Below are 13,866 nucleotides of genomic sequence, written 5' to 3' on the forward strand. Positions count from 1 at the left end.
CATATGAATGGCTAACAGACACATGAAAAAATGTTCAACATCATTAGCCATCAGGGAAATTCAAATCAAAACCACACTGAGATACCACCTTAGACCAGTTAGAATGGCAAAAATGGACAAGGCAGGAAACAACAAATATTGGAGAGGTTGTGGAGAAAGGGGGACCCTCTTACACTGTTGGTGGGGATGCAAGCTGGTACAGCCACATTGGAAAACAGTGTGGAGATTCCTCAAAAAGTTAAAAATAGTGCTACCCCGTGATCCAGCAATTGCACTACTGTGTATTAACCCCAAAGATACAGATGTAGTGAAGAGAAGGGCCATATGCACCCCAATGTTCATAGCAGCAATGTCCACAATAGCCAAACTGTGGAAGGAGCCGAAACGCCCTTCAACAGACGAATGGATAAAGAAGATGTGGTCCATATATACAATGGAATATTACTCAGCCATCAGAAAGCCGTGATACCAACATTTGCATCAACATGAGGAACTGAGGAGATTATGCTACGGAAATAAGCAGAGAAAGAAAATTCTCATATGGTTTTGCTTACTTGTGGAACAAAAGGAATAGCATGGAGGACATTAGGAGAAGGAAGGGATAAACGAATGGGGGTAAACAGAAGGGGGAATGAACCATGAGAGACTATGGACTCCGGGAAAGAAACTGAGGGTTTCAGAGGGAAGGGGGCTGGGGCGTGGGCTAGCCCAGTGAAGTGTATTAAGGAGGGAACGTATTGCATGGTGCACTGGGTGTTATGCACAAACAATGACTCATGGAACACTACATCAAAAACTAATGATGTACTGTATGGTGACTAACATAACATAATTTAAAAAATGCTAAATAAATAAGAAATAACATTCCTTTTCTAAAATTTATACCGGACTGAGGAAATGTCAATGGTTGGATCAAGAATCAACACCACATCACCTTATCTGTGAGTATGGCTGCATAACAGGTTACTTCAAAACTTAGTGACTTAAGACAACAATAATGGTCTCATACATCTCACGGTTTCTATGTGGGTCAGGGAATTTGGAAATGCTTTGCTCTGGGTCGTTTCTAGCTGGGTTCTGTCATGAGGCTGCAGTCATGTGAAGGCCTCACTGGGGCTGGAGGATGGGTTTCCACCATGGCACACCTATATGGCTGCTGGAGGCTTCAGCTTCTCCACACATGGGCCACTCCAGAGGGCTGTCTGAGCACCATGACAAAGCAGTGGGCTTCCTCCAGAGGAAATGATGCCAGACACAGAGCGAAGCCACACTTCTTATGATCTAGCTTTGAAAGTTACCCACCATCACTTCCCCAACATCCTATGGGTCATTCAGTCCAGGATTTGGCATGGCAGGACTCACAAAGGCATGAATACAACAGGAGGATCACTGAAAGCTCTCTTGAGACTGGTTACCACAATTGATTATCATTACATGATTTTGGCAGGGGTGTTTTGAGGCTCTGGAGGAGAGTACTGCTACAGCTAAAGCCACCATTTTTTATTTTTTTAATTCAAAATTCAATTAATTAAATATAGTGTGTAATATTAGTTTCAGAGGTAGAGTTCAATGATACATCAGTTGTACATGTCACCCAGTGCGTTTCACACATATCGCTACCCTCCCTTACTGCCTGAAAGCAAAAGTTACCTCATTCCTTCACACCCTCCACTCAACCAACCCTCAGTTTGTTTCATAGCCAGTTAAGTGAGCCCTTTTATGGTTTACCTCCCTCTATGATTTTTATTCCTTGTTTATTTTCCTCCCTTTGTCTATACTCCTTTGTTTTGTTTCTTAAATTTATTATAAGTGTGGTGAAATTATAGGACAATGGTCTTTCTCTGATTAGCATAATATCTCCTAGTTTACCTACAGTATTGTAAATGGCAAGATTTCTTCTTTTCTTTTCTTTCTTTCTTTCTTTCTCTTTCTTTCTTTCTTTCTTTCTTTCTTTCTTTCTTTCTTTCTTTCTTTCTTTCTTTTCCTTCCTTCCTTCCTCTTCCTTCCTTCCTTCCTTTCTTTCCTTCCTTCTTTTCATCACTGAGTAATATTCAATTGTATATATATATACTTCACGCCTTCTTTATCCATTCATCTGTTGATGGACATCTGTGCTCTTTTCTATAGTTTGCTATTGTGGACATTGCTGCTACAACATTAAAGCCCTTCTCATCACTACATTTGTTATCTTTGGGTAAATATCTAGTACTGCAATTCCTGTGTTGCAGGATAGCTCTATTTTTACCCTTTTGAGGAAACTCCATACTGTTTTCCGAGTGGCTGCAGCCTCTAGTTTGCACTCCCACCATGTAAGAGGGCCCTTCCTCCACATTCTCCCCAAATATTTGTTATTTCCCTGAATTTTTAATTTGAGCCTTCTAAATGGTGTAAGGCGATATCTCAGCTTTATGGATTTGACGGCACTTCCTGATGGCAAGTGATGTGAACATTTGCCATGCGTGTTTGTTGGCCCCTTAAGTGTCTCTCACTGGAAAAGTGTCTGTTCATGTCTTCTCGCCCATTTCTTTATTGGATTATTCTTCTTTTGGTGTTAAGTTTGGATGTTTATGATTTTGATACAGCCTTTTATCTGATATAAATTTGAAAATGTTTTCTCCCATTCTGCCAGTTGTCTTTTTGGTTTGTTGACTGTTTCCTTTGTTGTGCAAATTTTTATCTGGACAGAAGTTCCAGAGTTCATGCTCAAGCTTTTATTTCTGTCGAGACGTATAGCAAGAAGTTACTGAGGCCAAGGTCAAAGAGGTTGTTGCCTGTGTTCTCCTCTAGGATTTTGGTGGAGTCTTATCCCACATTTAGTGTCATCCATCTTGGGTTTATTTGTATGGTGTAAGAGAATGCTGGTCCAGCTCATTCTTCTACCTGTATGTCCAATTTTTTCCACCACAAATTTTGAAGAGAATTTTTTTTTCCCATTAGATATCCTTTCTCTGCTTTGTTTGTATTAGTTGCCATAGAGTTGAGGGTCCGTTTTAAGGTCTCATTCTCTTCCTTTGATCTATGTGTCTGTTTTTTTGTGCCAGTTCCATGCCGGCCAGTCTCTGATGATCACTGCTTTGTAATAGGCCTGAAGTCAGGCACTGTGATGTCCCCAGCTTTGTTTTTCTTTTCAATATCCTCTGGCTATTGGGTCTTTTCTTGGTTCTGCCACAAATTTTAGGATTATTTGTTCCAGCTCTGTGAAAAAGTCAAGGTATTTTGATAGGGATTGCATTCAATGTATAGATTGTTCTGGACAGCTTGCATAATACTTTAACAATATTTTATTCTTCAATCCACGAGCATGGAATGCTTTTATTTCTTCGTGTCTTCCTACTTTCATAAGTGTTTTGTAGTTTCTTTACAGTACACATCCTTACCTCTTTGGCTGGAAGTTTTTCCTAGGTATCTTATGGGGTTTGGTGCTATTATAAAGTGGATCCGCTCCCTTAAATTTCTTTTCTTCAGTCACGCTTATTAGTGCATAGCAATGGTAATGATTTCTTTGTGCATTGATTGTGTATCCTGCCACGTTGCTGGAATTGCTGTAAGGAGTTCTAGCACTTTTAGAACGGAGTTCCTTGGGCTTTCCTCGTAGAATCCTGTGACATTCCTGTGAAGAGTGAGTGTTTGATTTCTCTCTGCCAGTTTGAATGCCTTTTACTTTTGGTGTCTGATTGCTGTGTGGAGGCTAGGATCAGTACTATGTTGATAGCAGTGGCTTACAGTGGGCATTCCTGTCCTGTTCCTAACCTGGGGGGAAAGCTCTCAGTTTTTCCCCATTGAGAATGATATTCACTGTGGGTTTTCATAGATGGCTTTGGCGATGGCTGAGGTATGTCTCTTCTATTCCTACATTATGGAGTGTTTTCATCAAGAAAGGATGCAGTCTTGGGGGTGCCTGGGTAGTGCAGTCATAAAGCGTCTGCCTTCAGCTTCTCAGGGCGTGATCCCGGTGCCCGGGATCGAATCCCACATTGGGCCCCTCCGCCTGGGAGCTTCTGCTTCCCTTTCTACTCTCGCCTGCTGTGTTCCCTCGCTGGCTGTCTCTCTGTCATACATAAATAAATAAATCTTAAAAAAAAAGAAAGAATGCAGTCTTTTGTCAAAATGCTTTTTCTGCAGCAGAATTGGGAGAGGACTGGCATTCTTTTCCCTTTCTTTTATTAATATAGTGTATCACATGGATTGGTGATTGCTGAACCATCCTTTCAGCCTAGGAATAAAACCACTTTGGTCGTGGTGAATAATTCTGTTTAAAAGCACCATTGATCCTATTCGCTAGTATCTTGGTGAGAATTTTTGTGTCCACGTCATCAGGGATATTGGTGTGCAATTCTCCTTTTGGTAGGATTTTGTTTGGTTTTGGGATCAAGGTAATGCTGGGCTCTATGGAACATCATTGCGGAGTTTTCCTTCCATTTCTATTTTTGAAACAGCTTCAGAAGTAGGTAGGCATTATTTCTTTAAATGTTTGGTAGAATTCCCTGGGAAGCTATCTGGCCTTTGGACTCTTGTTTTTGGAGATTTTTAACAACTTCTGGTTATAGGTCTGTTCAGATTTTTATTTCTTCCTTTCAATTTTGAAGGTTATAAGTTTCCAGGAATGCATTTTATCTTTCCAGATTGCCCACATTTGTGGCATATAGTTGCTCATAATATATTCCTATAATTCTTGTATTTCCCCGATGTTGGTTGTGATCTCTCCTTTTCACTCATGATTTTATTAATTTGAGTCCTTTCTCTTTCTTTTGCTAAGTCTAACTAGGGGTTTATCAATCTTATTAATTCTTTCAAAGAACCAGCTTCTAGGTTTGTTGATCTGTTCTACTGTTCTCTTGGTTTCTATTTCATTGATTTCTGCTCTAATCTTTATTAATTCTCTTCTCCTGCTGGATTTAGGCTTTTACTTCTAAGGTTCTTTCTTCAGCCTTGGTGTAAGGTTAGGTTGTGTATTTGTGATTTTTCTTGTTTCTTGAGAAAGGCTTGCATTGTTATGTACTTCCCTCTTAGGACCACCTTTGCTGATCTCAAAGGTTTTGAACAGTTGTGTGTTCATTTGCTTTTGTTTCCATGAATTTTTCACTTCTTCTTTAATTTCCGGTTGAACTGTTCAGTCTTCAGTAGGATGCTCTTTAACCTCCATGTATTTATGTTCTTTCCAACTTTCCTCTTGTGCTTGAGTTCCAGTTTCAAAGCCTTGTGGTCTGAAAATATGCAGGAATAATCCCAATCTTTTGGTATCAGTTGAAACCTGATTTGTGACCCAGATCTAATCTGGAGAGTGTTCCATGTGCCCTGGAGAAGAAGGTGTGTTCTTTTCTTTAGAATGAAATGTTTTGAATATAACTGTGTGGTCCCTCTGGTCCAGTGTGTCATTCCATGTCCTTGTTTCCTCGTTAATGTTCTGCTTAGATGATCTGTCCCTTGATGTGAGTGGGGTGTTAAAGTCCCTTACTCTTATTGTAATCCCTGTGTTTCTTTAATTTTGTTGTTAATTTGTTTATATATTTGGCTGCTCCCAAGTTAGGGACATACACATTTACAATTGTTAGATCTTCTTATCGGATAGACCCTTTGTGATAAGAGTGTCCTTTTTCATCACTTATTATTGTCTCTGCTTTTAAATCTAATTTGTGTGATATAAGGTTTGCTACCCCAGCTTTCTTTTGATGTCCATTTTCATGATACATGGTTCTCCACTCTCTCACTTTCAATTGGGAAGGGTCTTTGGGTCTAAAATTAGTCTTTAGTAGACAGCATATCAATAAGTCTTGTTCTTTAAATCCAATCTGATATCCTGTGTCTTTTGATTGGATCATTTAGCCCACTGACATTCAAAGTAACTATCAAAAGATATGAATTTAGTGCCATTGTATTACCTGTAAAATCACTGTTTCTGTGTATTGTCTCTGTTCCTTTCTGGTCTATGTTACTTTAGGGCTCTCTCTTCACTTACAGGATCCCTTTTAATATTTCTTGCAGGGCTGGTTTAGTGATCACAAATTCTTGTAGTTTCTGTTTGTCCTGGAAGGTCTTTATCTCCCCTTCATTCTATTTTGAATGACAGCCTTGCTGGACAAAGTATTCTTGGCTCCCTATTTTTCCCATTTTTCACCCTGAATATATCATGCCAATCCTTCCTGTTCTGCCAGGTCACTGTGGGTGGTCTGCTGCCAGCCCTATGTTTCTACCCTTGTAGGTTAAGAACCTCTTGTCCTGAGGCGCTTTCAGATTTTCCGTTTGTCTCTGAAAGTTGCAAGCTTTACTCTTATATGTAAAGGTGTTGACCTATTTTTATTGATTTTGTGGGCGTTCTCTGTGCCTCCTGGACTTGAATGCCGAAATTCTTCCCCAGATCAAGGAAGTTCTCAGCTATAATTTACTCAAATAAACCTTCTGTCCCCCCCCTTCCTTTGAGATCCCAATTATTCTAATGTTGTTTCACTTTATGGTATCACTTATCTCTCTAATTGTTCCCTCATGATCCTTTCTCTTTTTTTCAGTGTCTTTATTCACTATCATTTTGTTTTCTGTATCACTGACTCTATCTTCTGCCTCATATGTCCTAACAGTTAGAGCCTCCATTTTTTAACTGCCTGTCAGTAATAGACTTTTTGATTTTGACCTGATTGGATTTTATTTCCCCAGAAAGGGATTCTCTAGTGTCTTCTATGCTTTTTTCACATCCAGCCAGATACCAGCTGGACTTGAAAAACAATCAACGTTTTTAAATCTAGTTCTGACTAATCTTACTTATATCCATACTGATTAAATCCCTGGCAGTCATTAATGCCTCTTGTTCTTTTTTTTTGGGGGGGGGGTGAGTTCTTCCATCTTGTGATTATGTCCAGAGGAGAATAGATGAGAGAACAAAATATAAAAATAGCAAAAATGACTCCAGAAATATATACACTAAACAAAACAAGAAATCAGAAACCAAAAGAGAAAAAAAGAAAGAAAAAGAATAGAATCAAACAGAAGGTGTTCAGAACAGAACAATAAACTAGATGCTGGGTGTATTTGGGTCACTTTGTTGGAAGAAACTAGACCGCAAAATTGTAAGGAAAGAAAAACTTATACAAAAATAAAATTGAATACAATGAAAGAAAAATGAAAAAAAGATATAACGTATGTGTAAACACAAAAATTAAAAAAGACTTAAATAAAAGAGTTTATATGACAAGAAATAGCTGAAAAGGAAAAAAAATTAAAACTGAAAGACTAAAGAATCATGAGAAAAACCAGGAATATTATACACTATTTTCCCCGAGTGCTGGAGTTTTGCACTTCTGTGTCATCGGTAAACTTGGTCTTAGCTGGATATTCCTCTCCCTATTTCCTTCCACACTCTGTTCACCCAGCCTGTGACCGAGAGCTGTTATGTCAGGCACGAGACCCCCGTCTTGAGTCTCCAAACTTTACAGACTCCTGAGTCATGGATTCCTACCATTCTTCCCAGGGGAGGGTGGGAGGGGCCTTGCCGGGGTTCTGCCACTTGCTAGGCCCCTGCTTGGAGAGCAGCTGCCCAGCTGTGCAGCGACTCACAGTTTGTGGTAACACCAGCAGAAAGCTCACACCTGGGGTCTCCTTGTGCAGCCAGCATCCCTGCTCCAATGCCTGGGGACACTGCTGCACTCAGGCACCAACATTCTTTTTGTGACCTGGGGGATCCTGAGACCACACTGTCCCACCTGGGATTCCGTCCAGCTTCACCACCCGAGCGCCTTTCAGGCAGGGACCTCCCCCACCGGAACAGACTTCTCAAAGTCCCAGTTCTGGACTCTGCTGCTTGTATCACCTGGCTTTCAGAGGCTCCCTCTCCCTGCGGCTCCTATGTATTATCTTGTAATACATAGCCTCAGATTCACCTCTCCACACCTCCTCCTTGCAAAAAGTACTCACTTTTCTATTTGTAGAATTGCAGCGATTCTTTTCTTAGATCTCTGGTTGAGTTCGCAGGTGTTCAGAATGATTTGATAGCTATCTAGCTCAATTCCAGGGACCAGATGAAATTAGGGTCCCCTACTCCTCTGCCATCTTACCTCTCTCAAGAAAGGAGAATTGAAAGCAAACCAACAATAAAGCACTGCAGAGTTGTCAAGTTGGTAGTTCGTTATTTCTTACCCAGAACATCCCGTTTAAATCCATAGCAGGACAGGGCAGGACCCTGGGAGTCTTGCCAATTCTCCGACTTGAGGAGAGAATGTGACTGTCCCGGGCTTGAAAGTAGTTTCTGCTCAGGCGGTGGGGAGAACAGAGACCAAGACAAATCCTTTTTGTATTAATGGTAATTGTAACGTGTCTGGTGTTTGGAGGCACACATTTACGGAGCAGAACCTGCTGGAAGCTTTAAAGCACCGCACACCGGGGGCCCTCACGGCATGGACAGGAAGCCAGCCACTCTGTGGCTCACACGGTCCTCGGGCCCAGGACTCCGAGGCTCTGGCGCTCTTGGCCGCGGTGGCTGTGGGAAGGCAGGAGCAGCCCAGGGAGGCCCAGCAGCAGGTCACCAGGCCTTGTCCCGGGCCACCTGGAAGCAATATGGAGGCTGCCCCCCGCCCCCCGGCAGTGGCTGGAGTCCTCAGGCCGAGGCTGGGCAGCTGGGCCGGGGGCGCTTTGCAGGTGGTGCTACATGGCTCTTACCGTGTCCCTCTTTGCACATTTGTGCCGCAGGGATGCCACCCCCACCCTGCCTGCCTCGCTGGGTCTGCCTGGCACTCAACATGCGAACATTGAAACAAAACATTGGAAACACCTACTGTGGGCGTGGCTTCAAGGTCCTAGGAAGAAGGTTTGGATGAAGGTTTCAAAGAAGTGTTCTGGCCTCCCCAGCACTTGACAACAGCTGGCTTGTGTCACAGATGTTCCCACCTTGTCACTGACAGTCTGTTCATCTACCCCAGACACGGAGCCTACTTTGGGGGCAGGGACTGGGTACGGCTTGAAAAAGGTGTGTCACCCCCCCAAAGCCGGCACAGGGCCTAGGACAGGCTGACATGTATCTTTCTCTTGTACAGGGTTGTCAATGTCACCAGATACCAAGGTGTTTGAGGATCGGGTCTGCTTGCTTTGCCCGATGTGTGGTGTAGTGCTGTGTTCTTAGGAGAGACCTGGGAGTTTGGGGAGGGAATGGAGGCTCTCATATGCCTCCTGGTTCTCCATGAACAGATGGTCTGATTCAACAGGTGGGCCCAGCAAATGGGTCACCTCTGATCACCAGCCTCAGGGCCTCTGCTGGGCAGGACTCAGGACCTCAGAGTCTTTCCAGGTTCCAAAGATTCCCTGAGACTCACCCCCCACCTTTCCTGTCCAGAAAGACTCACTCCTGATGGCCCAGCCTTGTCTGCGTCCTTCCAGGCAAGCTCTAGACCACGGTCCCTCAGGCAGCTCTCAGCCTGTCCCCCATGGACCAGGCTCCCAGTTCCTAGAAGGTCACTGTTCCCTGGTCTCCAGTCTAGGCTCACCAGAAATTATCAGTTTTAGTTGAATGATTTTAAAGGTATCAAATATCTATATATATTTTTAAGTTCTTTTAAGAATCTCCTTGAAGATGAAACACATTTAGCAAAAGAATAAGAACAATAATTATAAACAGAAAAAGACTTAAAAATGGACATGGTTAAAGATCTGATGAGAGGCTACAATATAGCTGGCAAGGAAATTCAGTTATCTCCGTGGCTCACAACACTTCAATAATTAGAATATCAACTGATGACCCTATGCCAGAACATGTTAAAACTTCAGGAATTGCATATATTCTCTAGAATACTTAAAGCATTTAGCCAAACAGAACTGAGGGCTTATTATTTGTTTGACAGTGCTCTCCAAGTAACTTAGCATACCAAATAAACAAGCCCAGCTCGTCAAAAACACTTCATTTACAATTTAAATCCAGGAAGTTTTAAAAAAATCCTTAGAAAGTTTTTAAAGCACAAGCCTAAATAGGATTACCGATGATACAAAACTTAAAACTTAATTATTTATTTAAGCAAGGTGACAATAAGAGATTCTAAAGCAAATAGTTAGGGTTCTATAGTTGTTAGCAAAACTTAGCTCCCTTAATATGGAGAAGTGTTAACTAAGTAATCAAAACCTGATAAAGACAAAACGTAGAAACTGGTTTTCCTAAGCAGAGGGAGAAAAAAACCTTTGTTTACATTTTCTCATCAACAGCAGACCAACAATCCATGAAACTTGACTTTTGAACAGAGAGAAAAGCAGAATTTTAAACTTATACCAGTGTATTTTAAAAATCCATTCATTTCAACTTTAGTCCATCCTGATGGCATATAAAGTTCCTTTCGAAACATTTCCCTTCACAAAACCTTCTACGACTTTCCTTGCATTCAGATTTTGTCCCAAGCCATTTCTCTCTGAACAGCCAGTCTCATTTTAGGACAAAATTACTTTCTTTTTTCCTTCAACAAAAATGTATTTCCATTCCTTACAATCTTTCTTAATACCTACAGAGTTGCTTCCCTTATTACATTTAGCAGAATTTTAACTCTTAGAAACCTTAGTCTCCAGTGAAAACAAGTAGGAACCAATTGTGAACTGATATGCCAGAACTCTTTAGATGGCAAACTAATGAATCAATTAAGCACAGATCATGTTTTCCAAGACTTGAATATCCTTACGTTCTCTGTAATAATCAGCCAAAACCACAAACCTACTTTCAGTAGTCAAAGCTTAAGCACTCCATTCTATTTGGAAAAGACCTAGATGTCCAATGAATTCAATCCCATTGATCATCCAATCAAAACTTTAAAGTTTCAGGTTACCAAAGACCTTGAAAGCTAGCCTAGCAATGACCCATGAAAACTCTGAGACAGATAAAATTACCCACCATTATTGACACATTCCAAGAGATAACACGGCCTTATTTGACCTTCAGCAAACCTAGGTAGAATAAATGTTTCATATTTAATGCTGAAAATAGGTCTATCTTAAACCAACAAACTTAAATTAGTTTACATGCCACATGTTTCACCTAGGTCCACTTAAAAGATAACCGATTTGTTCCCCACAGTCAATTTTTACCTGGGACACATGGGGAAACCGAAGTGAGTGGTATGAAGTCCCGGGGGTGCTTTGAGCTCCTTGACAGGAAGGGGAGGAGGAAGCGTCAATGGTGCCAGAGGTACTGAGGATTGTATAGCCGCCAGGTAAACAGGCTGCACCCAAGGGGGTGCAGAAAGAGGAAGTGGGGGAGGGGCAGGCATAAGAGATGAGGTGTCCCATGGAAGGCTGGAGGCGGGTAAAAATCCACAGAGGGCAGAGAAAGAGGTCTCCCAATCCCCAAGTATGCCAGCTCTGCCAGAGGAGCAGACGCAGGTTTGGGGTTTTTAGTTTCCCCCCAACAAGTGGAATTATGAATCCATGTCAGTCCAGAGAAGACAAGGAATGTCCCTGAAACAAAGGGAGTTTCGGCAGCTACTTGGGAATATTCCTTAAGTCCCTGTCCTGAGGGAGCAGAATCACAGTTGGCTCCAGTTATTCCCATTAACCTGGGAAATGAGGGTGAAGTCCCCACATCTATTAGGAGGAACAGTGAGATAGAGACTCTGTCCCCTTTGACGGGGATGGCCTGTGTTTCCTTTTATTTGGAGGAGGTCTATCTAGATAAATTCCATCCAATACGTTAGGAGGGAGTTTGCTGATCTGGTTCCTAACCAAACACATTCTGTAAGAGGCCCTTACGTCCAGGTCCTGATTTAGAACCCTGAAGGCCTGAATGGACCTGGGGTACCTCCATCCATTTCCCCTGAAGCCTTACCCCCAAGTACCTCCGAATGTGACTGTGTGTGGAGACAGGGCCTTTCATAAAGAGATGATTAAGTTACACTGAGGCCACTGGGGGCCTTATCCAATCTGACTGGTGTCCTTACAAGATGAGATTAGGTCACAGAGACAGACACACCAGGGACGTGTGTGCACCGAGGAGCGACCACGTGCCTGACTGCAGACTTCCAGCCTCCAGAACTGTGAGGACAGAAATGTCTGTTGTTTAAGCCACTCTGTGCGTGGTGGCATGGCGACCTGGGGTGAGTCATACAGTGACCACGTGTCCATGCATCAACCTACAACAATGACCCCCTTACACACACACTCAGAGACCCCAAACTCCCACTGAACCTTCCACACATACACACGCACACACACACACACACACACACACCCCTTACACACACCCATGCCCCTCTCCATTCTAACTGGACGTTGGGATCACGCCTGTTTCGGGCCATCTCTCGATTCTTATTCATGGTTGGATCGATGAACTCATCGCCACGAATCGATGCGTGTCTTTGTTTGTCAAATAGGAACCTAAGGTCCCTTCAGGTCAGCAGCCACGATTCACAGTCCTGGAGTGCTGGGAATACGAGAGCACACTTCGAGGACACCTTCCCGCACACGTCTCCCCGAAGGAGCAGCTCGGGGCACTCACGGCTGCCATGTTAACACAACACAAGGGGGTCTGGACTGTGCAACCATTTCCAGAAACAAACCGACCAACCAGTGATATAAGCAACAGCTGACTGAACACAGATGGAATTTTTAGAATATTTTGCTGATAATTCAGCTGATGCTCCACGAGCGGGCTGATCTCTGGGGTCACGAGGCCATTCACAGTCGTGTGGACACGCAGAAGTGCTGGTTAATTGGGAGTTCTGCTTACAGGTCTGCCGGATGAGCTCCTTTCCCAGTGTTTTACACCACTAGATTAAACTAGATGTTAGCCGGGGGAAATCCGACGATGAGGCATTCTTGATTCAAACATCCACACCACCTTTCATGTAGCGGGAAGGAAAGGTGTCAGAGTCATCAGAACTTGCGTTGACGTGTCTGATAGTCTCCAAATATTCCTCCGGGGTCAGGCGGGGCACTTCCTCAGGGCAGTCACCCTGAGCAGGCCAAGTTCCACCCAGGTCGGCCATCCCAGTCTCTGCAGAGGACAGTCAGAATGTTCTGGAGCAGTGCCCCCTATGGCTATAACTGTGGGAGCTCAGAAACCAGGACAGGTAGACCCCCTTTCCCAAACCAAGGTACAGGTGTCAACTTTTCTGCCCCTTGGTGGTGGGGGTGCTCTATTCAAGGGCTGGAATATGACCCAGGTGAGAGAAAAATAGAGGTCCAACCTCCAGGGCACATCTGTGTCTGTGCCATAACTGGCTCTACCTCTTCCCAACCCTTCTCACCAAAACCCTCCTCCATGCATCTGGGGCCCAAGACTCCATGATGGGGTGACCGGGACCTCAGGGCTCTTTCTGGACTCCCAGGATATAAGCGATAAAAAAGGGAGCAGCCCCAGCTGGAAGTCAGCTGTGGCGAGTGGATTAAATTATTTATAAAGACATTCTCCAGGCAAAACAATGAATGTCATAGACAAGGAGAGTTCTCCCCGCCCATCATCCTGATGCTGGTATCTTTGGGGATGTCTGTCCCAGCCCGATTTCCATATGCCCACGTACACATGAGTCTGAGGAACAGAATCCCACGAATACTGCCCCCAGCCCCTGCTCTCCTCCTGCTTGCCAGGCCGGGAGGGGTGGCCCTGCTCCTTCCGAACCCCACATGCAGGGGCCCAGAGTGTGTCTAGCTGGTTTTCCATTGCCCACGGGCATGAGCCTGCTACACTGCCCATCCCTGGCACCTCCTGGCATGAGTGGGAGAGAGCTCCTCCATGCGGGCACTGAGAGGTGGTGAGGTCCTGGGCGGAGTGAGCACTGAGGCTGTCCACTGTGGCAAAACCAGGCTGTCAGAGCACAGGGCTCGGTGGCCGGGCCTGCTGCCCTGTCCCCGGTGGGGCTGGGATCTGAGACCTGCAGCACAGGCCGTGACGGCGGCAGCAGGAGCGCATCCGAGCCG

This window comes from Ursus maritimus, unplaced genomic scaffold, assembly GCF_017311325.1.
Source record: "Ursus maritimus isolate PB19 unplaced genomic scaffold, ASM1731132v1 scaffold_19, whole genome shotgun sequence".
Lineage (NCBI taxonomy): Eukaryota > Metazoa > Chordata > Mammalia > Carnivora > Ursidae > Ursus > Ursus maritimus.